At 39.4% G+C, this 14368-nt stretch overlaps 1 long non-coding RNA gene across 2 annotated transcripts in view; it reads right to left on the bottom strand.

Moving 5' to 3' along the window:
* The window catches only part of LOC104871394, a 14243-nt gene extending 5289 nt beyond the window's left edge, over positions 1-8954 (bottom strand). The window contains exons 1-2 of one of the 2 annotated variants that reach the window (XR_002025796.1): positions 8818-8954; positions 6815-7953 (exon numbers count right to left, since the gene is read on the bottom strand). This is a non-coding gene — a long non-coding RNA (uncharacterized LOC104871394). The remainder of the gene's footprint in view (positions 1-6814; positions 7954-8817) is intronic. The other variant, XR_782863.1, reaches the window with a different exon arrangement.
* Between the last annotated feature and the right edge of the window lie 5414 nt (positions 8955-14368).

Genomic DNA, 14368 nt, shown 5'->3' with positions numbered 1-14368 from the left:
TATATATATATATATATATATCTGTGACATGATGTTTTTAATTCTTTTGGGAAGATACCTAAAAGGGAAATAGCTAGGTCAAGTGGAATTTCTAATTTTAGTTTTTTACAGAATCTCTATACTAATTTCCACAGTGGTTGTATCAGTTTACACTCCCATCAACAATGAAGAAGGGTTCCTCCCTCCCCACAGCCTTGCCAGCACTTGTTATGTTGATTTCTTAATGACAGCCATTCTTTCTAAGGTGAGATGGAATATTAATGCTGTTTAAATTTGTATTTCTTGAATGGCCAGTGATGTTGAATTTTTTCCATTATTTATTGACCTATTATATTTCTTCATCTGAGAAGTATCTGTTCATTTCAGATTCCCATTTCATGATTGGGTCTTTAAATTGGGGGAGTCTAACTTTTTGAGTTCTTTATTATTTTAGATGTTAGCCCTTTGTCTGAAGAGTGCTGGCAAAATTTTTTCCCATTCTATAGGTTGTCCCTTCATTTTGCTGGCTCTTTGCTTTGCTGGGAAAAGATTTTTAATTTGATGTGATCCCATTTGTTGGTTCTTGGTATTATTTCTTACACAACTGGGTTTTTATTCGATCATTGCCTACACCTGTGTCTTTGAGAATTTTATCTATTTTTTTCTTCCAGTAGATTGCTTCTGTTCTAATATTGAACACTATAACAAGATCCATTTTTATTTTTGTTTGCTGCATGGTGAGAGATATGGTTCTAAATTCAACCTTTGGCCTGTAGATAGCCAGTTTTCCTAGTATCATTTGTTAAAGAGGCTATTCCTCCAAAGAAAAGATTTGACCCTTTGTCAAAGATTGCATAACTGAGTGTGCCTGGAGTTGTTTCTTCCCTTCTATTCTGTTCCATTGATCCACAAGTATTTTATTTGTCAATATCATGATTTCTTTATTACTGTAATTTTGTAGTATAACTTGAGGTCTGGGACTGTAATGTCTCCTGTCTTATCCTTGCTGCCTAGAATTGCTTTTCTACTCTAGGTCTCTTCTGGTTCGATATGAATTTTAGAATTGCTTTCTCTTGTTCTGTAAGAAAAATTATTGATATTTTTATTGGGATCACATTAAATCTATATTACATATTTTGAAGTATGGCCATTTTAACTATATTGGTTCTGCCTATTCAGGAACAGGAAATATCTTTCCATTTTCTGATGTCCTCTTCCATTTCCTTTTTCAGAGTATTATAGTTTTTGTTGTAGAGGTCTTTCACTTCCTTGATTAGGTTAATTCCTATGTATTTTATTTTTCTTGATGCTATTATAGAACATACTGTTTCTCTAATTTTGCTCTCAGTGAGTTTGTTGTTGGTATAAAGGAGTACTATTGATTTTTGCGTGTTCACTTTATATATCCTGATACACACTAAATTTCATTATCTGGGAGTTTTTTGGTGGAATTTTCAGGGTCTTCTATGTGGAGGTTCATCTCATTTGTAAATAATGATAATTTAACTTCTTTCTCTATCCATATCCCTTTTATTTCTTTTTCTTGTCTAATTGCTGTAGCTAGAATTACAGCGAACAAAAGTGGTGATAGTAGACACCCTTGTCTTGTTCCTGAATTTAGAGGGAAAGCTTTCAGCTTCTCAGCATTAAGTATGATGTTGGCCATTGGTTTGTCATAGATGGCCTTTATCTGATTAAGATAGATTATATTCCTATTTTCTTGAGGTTTTTTTCTCATGAATAAATGCTGAATTTTGTCAACTGCTTTTTCTGCACCTATTGAAATGACCATACTTTTTTGTCTCTCCTTCTGTTTATTTGGTGAATTGTATTTATAGTGGTACCTCAGTTGAAAAACTTAATTCTTTCCATGATTCTGTTGCAAACCACATTGGATGAGAACCAAATTACATTTCTCCATAAGGTCAACATTGAACCTAACCATTGAATTTGATTTGGTTCTTGTCCAGTTTGGTTTGTACCCAGAATCATGGAAAGAATTAAATTCATGAACTGAGGTACCATTACATTTATTTGCATATGTTAAACCATCCCTGTATCCCTAGGATTAATCTTTTCTGGTCATAATGTATGATCTTTTTGATGATCTGTCTCATTGTGTTTGCTAGTATCTTAATGAGGATTTTGCATCTGTGTTCACTAAAGAGATTGATCTGTACTTTTATTTTTTGGTTGGGTCCTTTTCTGGTTTGGGAATCAAGGTAATGATTGCTTCCAGGAATGGCTTTAGGAGTACTGCTTCCCTTTTGATTTTATTAAAGAGTTTGAGGAGTATTGAGGAGCATTAGAACTTCCCTGATATTTGTAGGATTCAGCAGTGAATCCATCAGGACCAGGACTTTCCTTGATTGGCAGTGTTTTTATTCTTAAATTTCTTGACTGACATTGGCTCATTTAAGATTTTTATATCTTCTTAGTTCAGCTTTGGAAGTTCATATGTATCTAGTAATTTATCCATTTCTTCTGAGTTTTCCATTTTATTAGAGTACAAGTTCTGAAAGCAATTACCAATAATCTTTTAGATTTTGGCAGAATTCATTATGATTGTACCTTTTTTATTTCTAATTGTATGGACTTGAGTTTCTTCTTTCCTTTTTAAAATAGGATTGGCTGAGGGTTTATCTATTTTGTTTAGTCTTCCAAAGAACCAACTCTTTGATTCATTGATTCTTTGTGTAATTTTTTAGTCTCAATTTCATTCATTTCTGCATTGATCTTTATAATTTCCTTCCTTGTACAAGCTTTGGGATTGGACTGTTCTTGTTTTTCTAAGACTATGAGGTGCATCATCAGGTTATTTATTTAAGCATGTTCTTTTTTTTTCTAATGTGAGAATTCACTGCCATAAACTTCCTCTTAGGACTGCTCTCATTGTGTCCCACACATTCCAGTATATTACACTGGTATCATTATTTGATTGTAAAAACTGTCTAATTTCTTCTTTAATTTCATCTGTGATCCTTTAATTATTCAAGATGGTATTACTTAATTTCCATGTATTTTCATAGTTTTTGTTGTATCTTTTGCCATTGATTTCTAGTTTCACTAGACTATGGTCCAATAGTATGCATGGGATAATTTCAGTTCCTTTGCATTTACTTAAGCATGTTCTATGGGCTAGTATATAGTCTATTTTGGAGAAAGCCCCATGTGCTGCCAAGAGAAATGTGTACTCTGTTGCTGTTGGGTGGAACATTGTGTAAATATTAAGTCCATTTGTTCAAAGGTTTACTTCAGCACTGATATTTCTTTGATTTTTTTTTTTGCCATAACTGTCCCTTTGTAATAGTGAGGTATTGAGATACCCCACTGCCATTATATCAGTGTTCATCTGATTTTTTTCATGTTTGTTTTATGAAGTTGAGTGCACCAGCATTTGGTGCATTTATATTCATAATTGTTGACTCTTCCTGTTAGACTATTCCCTTAACCATTTTCTAGCAGCCTTTTTTATCTCTTCTGATTAGTCTTGGCTTGAAGTCTCTTTGTCTGATATTAGGATAGTAACTCCTGCTTTTTTCTGGGTTCTGTTACATGAAATATTGTTTTCCATCCTATGATTTTTAATCTGTGAGTATCTTTTCTAATTAAATGTGTTTCTTGTATACTGCATATTGTTGGGTTTTATTTCTTAATCTGTTGTGACAAACTGTGTCTTTTGAGTAGGAAATTGAGTCCATTCATATTGAGAGTTATTAGTGAGAGATATTGACTTATTCCTGTCATTGTGTTATTTTCCTGTTGCTCACTTCCTCATTTTTCTCATTTTGCTTAGCTGCTCATCCTACTGGGCATATTCATTCTTTTGACGTATTGGATTTATTAGCTTCATTGTTTCTTTCTAAGATATCCTTAACAATTTTTGGTAATGCTGATTTGGCGGTCTTGAATTGGTTGTTTTTTGTTTGTTTGTTTATTTGTTTGGTACTGGGGGTCAAATTTGGGATCTTGCATTTTGCGAGGCAGTCAGTGGCACCCTTGAGCTAAATCCCTGTCCTATGGCTTTCTTGAAGTGCTTCTTGTCATGGAAATACCTTATTTTTCCATCAATTTTAAAGGAAAGTTTTGCCAAATATATAACCTAGGGTTGGAAGTGGTTATCTTTTAGGGCTTGGAATATTTTATTCACTTCTAGCCTTCCTGGCCTTTACAGTTTATAAAGAAGATTGCCATGCATGATTTTTATCAATTTACCTCTATAGGTAATTCATTGCCTTCTTCTAGATGCTTTTAAAATTTTGTTCTTTTGATTGACTTCTGAAATTTTTAGTATAATGTGCTGTGGAGAGGTTCTTTTGGCCATGCCTATTTGGGGTTCTATATACCCATGTATGTTTGTTTCTTTCCCTGTTTGGGGGATGTTTTCTGCCCTTATTTCTGTGAAAAGATTTTTTATGCCATTTATGTTACCTTCTGATCTTTCATTTATTTCAATTATTCTTAGATTAGTCTTCTGTGTATCATCTACCAGTTTCTGAATCCATTTTTCATTTTCTCTCATTGATTTTGAAGTGTCTTTGAGTAGTTGCTTTTTGAAGGTATCATTGTCATCTAGACCTGAGATTCTGTCCTCACATTGACCAGTTCTATTGCCTATGCTTTCAATATGATTTTTAATCTCTTGTATTTCTGATTGAAACTTTTTTGCGCTCTCTCTCTCTCTCTTTCTCTCTCTCTCTCTCTCTCTCTCTTTCTCTGTCTCTGTCTCCCGCCTCCCCCACCGCCACCTCAACAGGGTCTCACTATGTAGTCCAGGCTGGCCTTGAACTCACTATGTAACCCAGCCTGGCCTCAAACTTGAGGCAATTCTCTTGCCTCAGCCTCCCAAATTCTGAGATTAGATATGTGTACCATCATATCCAGCTAATTAAAACCCTTTCATGGAGTCTAATTCATTGGTAAACCGATCATTTATCTTTTGTATTGTTTTGTTTAGCTTATCTATCTTTGTAGTAATGTCTTCCGAAAGCTCTAGCATCTTTTCAGTTGTTACTTCCACTATTTAGTTACATTTTCTCTAATCCCATTGAGTAGTTCTGTGAACTGAATTCTAACCTCCTCTGCTATCCTTTCAATTAGTTTAGATGTGTAGCTTATGCTATTCTGCCCTCCACTACTCCCTGGATTGGTTTCGTGGAGTTGGGAGTTCTGGGAGGCATTTTCTTGTTTTTTCTTCTCATATGTCCATTGGTTTTTGTTTGTGCTTGTTTTATTTTGTGCTGAGGTTGTGGATACTTGTGGTCTAAGGACATTGTTAACAGTATAGAGATCTTTTTAGTTACTTTTCAGTGAGGTACTTTGGGTGTGGTTAACTATAATCCTTTGCCACAGTCCCACAATCCTACCACCTTGTCATTTTTAGAAATGAGGATGCAGTGTACTTAGTTCGGGGTTGAAGTTCTCTGGGAATGTACTATAGTATTGTTAATACCACAAAAGTAATCTGAATGCTGGCCTACAGAGAGACAGCAACAAGAATGTGATCCTGTTAATATCAAGGGAATTGGCTGCAATAATTGTGCCCAAGACAAATTACATATTAACATACCATAAAAATAAATTGTGTATCACCCTCAATCCTAGAGAAAAAGCAGGGAGTTATGATGTAAACATTAAGGCAATCCAGGTATTGACTTCTAGCTAATACATACTAAATAAGACAACTATATCTTTGCTAATAGTACAAAACAAAAATTCAAGGTAATTTTACAGAGTTAAGTATTAAAAGATTAACAAAGCTTTATAGTTATACTATTAAATATTTGGGTTTGGGAGTAGAGGGAAAAAAACTTGAAACCTTAAACCCTATGATAAAAGAACAAGGAGAGAAAAGTGATACAACAGATCTAGTTAGGGAGAAGAAGAATATAGAATTAGATAAAGGTAAGACAAAATAACTGGCAAGAAAGAGAAGGTGAAAAAAGAAAAAGAAAGAAAGAAATTATGTAGAGAGCTAAAATAACAGAGAATGCTTAAGAGGAGAAACATTAAAAGGAAGAAGAATTTGAAAAAGAGATTAGAAGCAAGACAGGGAACATAGGAAGGTAACTAAGCCCCAAGCCTCAGGAAACTGGGAGAGAGAGAAAGACAGAGAGAGAGAGGGAGGGAGGGAGAGAGAGAGGAAGAAGGAGGAAGAGGAAGAAGGAGGAGGAGGAAGAAGAGGAGGAGGAGGAGAAGAAGAAGAAGAAGGAGAAGTGGAAAGAGGAGGAGGAGGGAGGGAAGGACAGAGAGAAAGAAAAAAGAACAAAAGCAAAAAATGAAAAACGAACACAAAAAGAACAAAAAAAAATCTCAACCAAATGAACAAAAACAAACGAAGAAAGGGAATTACTCCGTGACTTCAAATGTGTGGTTACTTTCTGGGATTCAGTTTAGGGCAGTATCCAATTCAGGACATGTCCCTGTTCTTGCTAGTAGACAAAGAAGGGAGTCAGAGTCCAGGTCCAGGCTGGGTGTAGTCACCAGCATGCGGGCAGTAAGCTTAGGGAAGGGCTGCCAATTCTGGGACTTTCAAATTCATAAAAATTCAGGCTGAACCTGGCTTCTGGCTATGGGGGTGGGGCCCTGGTTGTTCAGTTTGAAACGCTGTGTGTCACTTGCTGGCCTGACCATGGCTCCATGACCACCTAATGTCTCCTGTGGCTGACCCTCATCCAATCCCTGTGGGAGTATAAAGCTGGAAGCCCTGAAATAAAGCCAACCTACAGTCACTCTGAGTTTCAGGCTCAGGCCTCAGTTGGTTAACTCCATGGTATGGAGTCAAAGCACTTACTTCAGAGGAAATAGGGCAAGTGCTTAGGCTGGAGTTACTCACCAACTCTTGCAGCTCACAGCATCCACCAGTCTGTTGCACTGTTTAGTTTTTTCCTGAAGGCTTCTGGAGACCTCTGCTTTCACTGTGTCTCTTGTAGATTTTGCCCTGCTTTGTCATGGTGCACTAGACAGGAGCTGGGGTGAAGGTGCAAGTTGCCCCCTTCCTTTTTCCACATTATGTTCTGTCTCTTCAATTTCTCTTCAGACTGCAACTTTTCCTTCAGATCCTTCCAGGGTCTCAGGACTCCGCCTCCCTCCTTCTTTTCTTCCCCAGGTTGTTATTTTCCAGCGTCTGGACTCCGAATCCCAGAGAGGCTAATCTGTCTCTGTTTACCACTCCGCCATCTTCCCAGAAGCCCTTCTTTTTTCTATCAATTTCCTGCAAGGCAGGGTCTGGAAGACCAGCCCAGCTTCCCAGAGCTCATAAATTATGTTGATTATTCACAACAAACTGTGAAATTTAAAAAATAATCTATTTCATCGATGAGAAAAATGAACTTCAAAAAGGTTAAGATACACTTTTCAAAGTAATGTGGGTCTAGAAATGGATTTGGCAATAAGCTCGGACATTAGGATCTTTTCTCTTCATCACAGTGGCTGAGGCCACTTTAGCCTTCTGGAGGGAGAGAGCAAAGAGAGTCCTTGTTTTCAGGATTTCTACTGGGAGAGTCCTGCAAGTATGCATCTGGATGTTTTTCCTCTGTCTTCCACAGCCCCTCATCCTCCAAAGGGCAGAGTCCTCTGCTGCAAAGTCCGTGCATGACCTTTGAAGCCCACATCAACCCTACCCCCAGAAAAACCCCACGTACTTCTGTTCAGCAAGGATTTCATCTTGGCTTAGTCCTTCTCTTTCCTTGTTTGATGGGAAAGAATGGGATTCTTGGTGTGCATGGGATGAACCACATGAGAGGGACCATTACATATTGCATTGAGGCCGTTTTTACCAGTCACAATTTTGTCAAAATATGTATTCCCCTAATCAATTTAGCAAAGACTGCCCTACCTTGCCAACTGATATATGTCCATAAATATTCCAGACATGGGATTGTGTTTTCTCCTTCCCCGGGGTTCTAGCTCCTAACAGCCATTGAAGTTTAGGACAAGCCTTAGACAGTATTTGATTGCACTTATCAGAATAACCTAGGGAACAAGGAAAAGCTTGAGAAACTACTCTTAGTGGAGTACAGTACTCTGGGGAGAAACAGACATGCATGGATTATACTCTGCCCTTGGGACGTCAGTGGCAGGACATTGCCCCTGGGTGCAGAAGGCTCTCCAGAGAATGCTTAGCCCCTCCTTTTATCCAGACTCAGCTTGGTTAGTCCCATGGAGTTCTGAACCAAGATAGAATCAAGTATGCAATTTCCTACCTGGCCCCAATCCCAGAGGTATTGGGTCTGCCCATCTCGGGGGAGCCCAGCTCTATGTATTTGTAACCAAGGTGATTCTGACTTGAGTGATCCCCACACCACAATTTGAGAGGACAGTGTAATTAACAAAAATTGCGCACAGGACAGTATGTACCACTCATAGGAGTCCTCACATCTGAGCCAGGCCGAGTCTTTTCACACTTTGCAAATAAGAAAATTATCTCTGGGTTACACCAGGACCATTCTAAAGGGCCATGGGGCTTCTGGTCCATCCCAGAGTCACAATGCATGACCTGGGATATGCAGTGTCTTCTCCAGTTAAAAGTGAGAAAGTGTTCATCTCCTCCCCACCCAACCACTGTATCTATTAGCTTAATAGTATTTATTAGGTGCTTTCTACAAGTGAGCTACTGTGTTGGGCCAGTTAATATTTATAATTCTCCACTTGCGCTGATAAAACTAAGGCCCAAAGAAGTTCAGAAATATATCTAGCTGTGGCAGGGGCATGGCTGAATTGGGAGAGGCACCCACACTACCTGGTTCTGCAGATCATCCACCCTCTTACCTCTCTGCTCTGTTCTCTCCCATCTAAATCACCCAGGTCTGAGACTAGGGAGCAAAGCAACTGACTCACCATGGCTTCTTTCTACGTGAAGGCATTCTATCAGTCATCAACACTGCATTTCCGTCCTTTTTTCGTTCCTTGGATGTGGGCTCAACAAATTAAAATAAAGGCTATGAAGGAAGTTTGTTGGGAGGATGGGAGGTAGAGCATTTATTAGCAGAGTCAGATTCCTACCTGTCTATCATGAAATATGCCCTTTGCCCTGCATGCTGGCCTGACCTGGGTGGAGCATAAAGCAGCCCCTTGCCATGGCTGACCAGGGCAAGGTTCAGTGGGAACACAGTCTCAGACCACCTCGTGGATGTGTTGGTTTTGGCAGGATCTGATACATGTCATCCTGTATATGACATTGGCTCTGTGTCCAAGTTAAAAAAGAAAGAAATACAAAGAAAAGTGGTGGGGGGAGCAGAAATGAAGAATCAGCAGTAAATCAGTAAATACAGCAATAATTAGGAAATGGTGCAAACTCTTTTGGAGAGGCCCACAGGCTAATTTATAAATTAGCAAATTTATAAACAGATACAAGGAATTAATAACAACTTAGTATTTTTCCTACCAAATTTAAGATATAAAATAAAGTTTGAATTAGCTTTATCTGGATTCCCATCTTCCTTCTGCCATTTACCTAGGCAAGTTGCTTGACCGCTGGGCCCTGGTTTCTCAAATTTAATTGTGGACAATCATGTCTGTTTAAAAGAATGAACTGTGAGGATTAGAAATCATGTATGCAAGGGAGGCCTTCAGTGTGTGATAACTAATATTATAACAACTCTAGAAATCATTTCTGAAGTTAATGGAATGTCTGAAGATGAACCTAATTGTATGAAAGACAGACTTTCATAGGTTTTTATGATTCAAAAATAATGATATAGATTGGTTGTTTTTGTTCCTTGAGCTCATAACACTGCATGTGAAAGCAATTTTGCATGTGTTATGTTTGATATTTAAAATAATCCCGAAGCATAAGAGCAGTATTATCTTCTTCATATTAAAAATGATTATGTTAAGAACTAGTACATTTAAGTGGTTTACCTCACAACTTATAAAGAATTGACACTCAACACCAGTCTTCTGAAATTAAATTGAGTTCACACTCCCTGACCATACTAGAATTTGTTATTCATTTTTTAAATACTCAATGAAAATACACATTCAATTAGTAAAATTGAATTTAATATTTTCTCATATTCAACTATGAGAAAATCATATCCCAGAGATGGAAAGAGACTTTATTCAGATCATATAGAAAATCAGCAAGAAGATAGGATTTTTTAAAAAGGAGTCTTAAGTAACAATTATGACACCCAGGAAATCATTAAAGGCATAGGATCTGCCACTAGCTATCTGTATAATTGTGCAAGTTACCCATACCAAGCTAAGGTTTATCCCTTCCTGAAGTTCTCTCTTGAGAGTACAGTATTAACTTCACAGTGTCACTGTAGTGACTAGATAATAGATGTACACCTGAGAAATAAATGCTCAGTAGATGTGACTTTCCTATACCTCATGCATTAACTTGACAAATGAGCATTTGGTAAAGTTTGATAACTGAAGCTTCAGTGTCAGGAAGGCTCTCCTGCCCATAAACCAGGAACAGCGAGTACTTGGCAGGTGTGGCCAAGCATGCAGTTTCTCTGCCTGGATATCCTAAAGCAGAGCTGTTCCTAGAAGGGGTTCTGGGAACCCTTAGGTCTTGGAGGAGTTCGATTCCCTTTGTAAATGGCTGCCAGCAACCACTGCTAATGTTAGCTGAATGTTGGAGTGGTTTGTTTGCTCTGGAGGACTTGGATGCTGATAGCTAATAGATATGTGAGCAATAAAGTTTGAGCTTAATGTGAACACATGCTCGCCTAAGAACAAGACTGGGGTCATTAACTCCCAGCAGGAAGGCGACAGAGTCTGTGAAATGATCATTACACTCCCTTGCTATGTTGCTCAGAACGAGTTCTGAGTCTCATTAACAAGTGTTGATGCCTCATTCTTGGGCACTGCTTGTACACCACCTTTACAGGAGAGCAATTCCCAAAGGTGGGATTGAGGTTCATGTGATTCCAAGAAGGCAAGCATTTTCCCACTTTCTTCATGGCAGACAAGGTAACTGAAGAGCCTGAAAATTTTTAGCTCTCTCTCCCATTCTCTCTCTCTCCCTTCCTCTTCCCTCCCTTTGTGTGTGTGTGTGTGTGTGTGTGTGTGTGTGTGTATGAGTGTGTAGGCTGTCATGTTATCCGTAAAGGAATGCTGGTTCCTAATCATCTCCTTCTATATGACCATACTATAGAGCACACCCAAAGTCAACTCATTAGCAAAATTACCTTTTTCTAGTCCAGGCTATGTCTGTGCCTTCCAATTTGGGCTCATTAACTAGGTCTGTGGGTTTGGCCCTGACTCCTCGGCTTGTATAGTCCAAGTTTTTGCCATGCCCCACCCAACTTATGAGAAAATACCCAGTTGTTTGTGTTTTGCTTAGATTTTAGGACATTATAATTCAATGTATATTTGAGATAAAAATGGCAGATAAATGGTAGCCAAATTCTGGACCATCCTGACTTCAGGAAGGACACAGCGGGACTAAATCACCTTATTCTCTAGTACTTTCTTTGTCCCTGGCTTCCTTTCCCATCTCAGGAAGAATGGCCTCTGTTCTCTCTCTGGCCAGCGGCCTCTTTCACCTCCAGACGCCGGCCTGCAAGGTTTCCACAGCTCACTCCTCCTCCCGAAGGGCTGTCATACCAAAATCCTGCCATCCTCTATGTTCCTGGATAAAGGGTGAACCACAGTGCATTCATTTCCTGTTAGTGCTGTGACAAAGTACATGAATTGGCTTAAAACAATGCAAATTTACTATCCTACAGTTCTGGAGATCTCACTGGGCTAAAATCAAGGTGTCAGTAGATTTGTATAACTATTTTAAAAAAATCTGTTTTCTTGCCTTTTCACCTTCTAAATGCCACCCACACTCCAATACACGGTTTATGCCCCTTTCCCGCTCCAGCTTCGAAGACACCATGGTCACACAGAATCCTTTTTCTATTGCCACTTTGCTGGTTCTCTCTTCTGCCTCCCTTTTCTGTTATAAATACCCTTTTATTACACTGATCTCATCCAGATAGTCCAGGATCATCTCCTCATCTAAACTCAATAGATTAGCAAGCTTGATTCCATCTCTTACCTTAACTCCCCTTTGCTAACATAGTCACAGATTCTGAGCATTAAGTGGTAAACACTTTGGGGGCTAGTATTTTCCACATAGGGCATAGTGCCCTTTTTCCATGAAGCAAGGGTTGCATGGAGCCGTTGCAGAGAGTAGGCTTGGTTGCATGCTGAACTTCAGCAGCCTTGTCCACTGAACTGTCTCCTGATGGCCACTGATAAGCACTCAAGATCAGCCTCCCTTGGCAGGCTTCCCGGGCATGTGGTCTGAATCAGCTTCCAGGGATCCCAGTGTCCTTCCCTTTTGGCTGACATATGCTCTGTGTCCTCAGTAATCACCCTGTGACCAGCTCACACTTAAATTTCACTTTGGAGGAAACATGGCTGAATAACACAGATTACTTAGTTTGCTTCAGGCAGAGTGTCAGCCCTAGGCCTAATCCTGGGGCTGTGGTTCCCCAGGAGTGATCAGACAAGCTTCCCCACCAGCCCCAGGAATGGCAGGGGGTCTTGGACCAGCAGTCAGGGCATTTACTTCTCTGGTCATAGCCCTGACCTAAAGATGGTCACAGGATTCCAGCCAGATGTCAGGAACTGTGATGGTCACCAAACATTTCAACTCCCCCTTGTATTCCCAGTCATCTTGCAGTAAGGAAAAACTGTGTGGCTAGTTTCAGCCAGTTCAAGAGGAGAAGTGCTATTGGTCCCTTCTGAGCTGAAACAATGAAAAACCCATGACCAATTCTACAGTCTTTCTGCCTCTTCTGAAGCAGTAAAGAAAAAACTAAGTTCTAGATGCTATAGCTTCAAAATGGTGGCATGACTATCAACCCCTGACAACCAGTGATACACAATGCTCATGAAATAGGATCAAAAAACAAACTGGAATGTTAACCTTGGATTTGGGATTGACTGTTAGTACAGTATAACTGGCCAATCCTGACTACAATAGGCTTCTTATTGAACTTCCCAGGGGTCCCAGGAAAGAGTTCCCCTCGCTCCTTCTCAGGCCCCACAGATAGTGAACATATTTTCAGTATGGAACTTCCAGCAGCCATTTTACCGCCAAGAGGAGAGAAACTGAAAAATGAAGCTTTTTCAGAAGCCATTTGTGCCATGTGATAAAAGACAGAGTCCTGCTGACTGCATTTGAATTCTTGGATATATTTGGGAACAAAGGTTTATTGACCATTTTTTTTTTGCATAAAATGGTATAATTACACCTTTTTAATCTCAAAATGAAGACATTCCCGCTTTTGTCTTTGCTCATTGGAAGTGTGTTTTCCCCTGTGCAATGGTAAAAGTCCTCACAATCACCGCCCTTTCTTCTGAGTGACTTGCTTGACAATCTAGACATTCCTTCTTAGGGATTCCTTCCTGTGGAAATCAAGACTCCTGCATATCAGAGTAGGGCCCTCAGGCCAGTTTGCTGCCCCTAGAGATCATAGTTCCTGCATATTCTATACCCACATTCCCTATGGACGTGAAACTACACTCCCTTCTCTTATTTTCTGGGAAGGAAAGGTATGTTAACAGCCAGGTGCTCCTTTCTGATTAACTCAAAATGCTCTTGTTTGATTATAACTACTAAATCACTATAGGCAAAAATTTACCAATGATTAAAAATTAAACTGGGCCAGGTATTTAGTTCAGCGGTGCCGTCACCTGCCTCGCAGCACAAGGTCCTGAGTTCGATCCCCGATCCCCCACAGCAAAAAAACAAACAAACAAAAAATTAAACAAAGAAAAAGTGTGTATTGATGACCTTGATTTGCAGGGGTAATACAGAGAAAATCGCACTAACTTTATTCTATTATAATATTCTCTCGAGGCATTGATTTGCCTTCTTGTGTTTCTCAAACATGAGTTCGGGCCTTTGCGGGGGAAAAAACCAATGGTTTTGTGGTTTTCCCTCCTGTAGAGATGATGAGTGTGCATTGACTCACCCACAGTCTCTCTTTTGTTCCCTTTGTGAGCCAGAAAGGAGGCCTGTCAGAGACCAGTGTTTGGAAAGAAAGACTGTGGTCATGAAATTGTACCAAGATGATAGGCCACAGAGGGGTCAAACCACCAACACTGGCCTCAGCTTCATGCTTTAACCAGCAGTGCCAGAGTCTGACCAGCTCTGGGCTGGGGTGAACCTCATTTTGATGTGACCAGGGCTGACACTGCTCCCCACAAATTCCAACACACAGTTCCTCACAGCTCCCTGAACTGACCAGAGCCTCTAAACTTAGAAATGGTCAATGGTGTTGAGGGAGCAAACTCAGAATTTCTTCAACTTTGACCACAACTGTGAGTCAGTGGTTAAAACTGAGTCTTCCCAAGTGGCTTCTGGATTCTAATTCAGGAATTCAGCAAGATCTATAAGACAGACGATAGCACTTAACTGAATATAGAAAGTCAATTT

Source organism: Fukomys damarensis, unplaced genomic scaffold (genome assembly GCF_012274545.1).
Source record: "Fukomys damarensis isolate Sample0158 unplaced genomic scaffold, DMR_v1.0_HiC HiC_scaffold_1, whole genome shotgun sequence".
Taxonomy (NCBI): Eukaryota; Metazoa; Chordata; class Mammalia; order Rodentia; family Bathyergidae; genus Fukomys; species Fukomys damarensis.
This window is presented reverse-complemented; position numbering and strand designations above follow the sequence as displayed.